This window comes from Hemibagrus wyckioides, linkage group LG09 (assembly GCF_019097595.1).
Source record: "Hemibagrus wyckioides isolate EC202008001 linkage group LG09, SWU_Hwy_1.0, whole genome shotgun sequence".
Taxonomy (NCBI): domain Eukaryota; kingdom Metazoa; phylum Chordata; class Actinopteri; order Siluriformes; family Bagridae; genus Hemibagrus; species Hemibagrus wyckioides.
Genome location: NC_080718.1, coordinates 29465657 through 29467545, shown reverse-complemented (window position 1 = coordinate 29467545; position 1889 = coordinate 29465657).

Sequence of the window (1889 nt, the reverse complement as noted above, 5' to 3'; positions counted from 1 at the left end):
ATCATATATCATTAAAAACAACCAAAACAGATGTATGTTATTTTTCTTATTTTTCCTGTATGATAAATACAGCTAAAACAGCCTGGGGTTCAAACTGACCCTAAACAACACTGCTGAGAGAGAATGTGTACAGGACACTGAAAACATGTGGTCATGAAGAGTTTACATTCCCCCAGCTGTCCAGCTCACATTAGCTAAAGTCATTAAATGTGAAGCAAGCAAAAAAAATCATTTATTTAGAGACGTTAAACACTGATTAGGACCAAACTGACCTCATGGATAATAGCAAGGTTAAGATAATATAAATGTATAAATGGGTCTAGGAGTCGAGTATGGTAATTAAAATAATTCCTATTAAAATCTGTCTGAAACCATCTGTGTGTAAGGGAAAGTGTTTGTCTCCACCTGCTGGTCATGTGCATATTAACACACAAAACAAATCATTCAGAAATGTAGAACTGAGCCACTTCTGACTTCTGTCTGTTGTGCTCACAGTAAACAGTGTGTACAGGGAGTGAACCTTCTCATCCAGAGGAACAGAGCGAGGAACTTTCCAGGCACTTTTCGAAACATAATGATTCTCCCAGAAGTATAGAGAGGAAGTGGAGTAAAGAAATATCAAATAAAATGACACCCACACTCAGGATAGCATGAGCTCATAGTGTGTCTGGTCTCAGCAGAAGAGAAGCTTCATGGACAGGCAGTGGGAGTGAGGGACACTTACTGATGGACAGAAGGACTCTGTTATCCCCCTATAGGTGGTTTTCTGTAGTCTGTAGGTAGTTGTGCAGTAACCATGGCAAACAGTAGTGAATTATATATGTAATTACACCCACTAGCAATTAGCAGAGAGAGATCTGATGCAGTGACAAAAATATAATTAATACTTGTAGTAATGAATAATTATACATTATATTCAAATCTGTTAATATTTTGATCAGTATAAATGATAGATAGTAATTACTCACTCATTATCTAATGATTTGTTAATTAGCCATTCTTCATTATCATAAAATATATCAGAATATAGGTGGCACGGTGACTTAGTGTTTAGCATGTTCGCCTCACACCTCCAGCGTCCTGGATTCGAGTCTCACTCCCGTGTGTGGAGTTTCCATGTTCTCCCTGTGCTTGGTGGGTTCCCTCCGGGTGCTCCGGTTTCCTCCCACAGTCCAAAGACAAGCTTCTAGGCTGATTGGAGTCTCTAAATTACCTGGCGTGAATGGATGAGTGTGTGTGTGTGTGTGTGTGTGCCCTGCGATGGGTTGGCACTCCGTCCAGAGTGTGCAAAACAACACACACACATACACACACACACACACACACACATACACACACACATACATACACACATACACAAACACACACATACACACACAAACACACACACACACACACACACACACACACACACACACACACACACACACATGAACACACACATACACACACACATATGCACACACACACACACACAGTATATAAAGACAGGGAGCAGTGTGTGATGGATGTGTTTCTAAAGTGTCTTCTGACATCTCCTGATGAACCCATATTAAGAACTGTATAAACATTCAGCCAGTCAGGTTTCAGTAAACTGGTCACATGACCAGCGACAATAATGGAGGAATGAGGGATCGATGCTCTGTATAAGGACCGACGGGAGGAAGAATGCTAAAGATGTGATGTCATGTCAGATGAACGAATGACTGACATCAGGCTGAAAGTGTGTGTGTGTGTGTGTGTGTCACCTCTAATATGGATAGGGATGTTGTCATAGAGAGAGAGACTGAGAGAGAGAGAGAGAGAGACAGACAGATAGACAGAGAGAGAGAGAGAAAGAGAGAGAGAGAGAGAGAGAGAGAGAGAGAGAGAGACAGACAGATAGACAG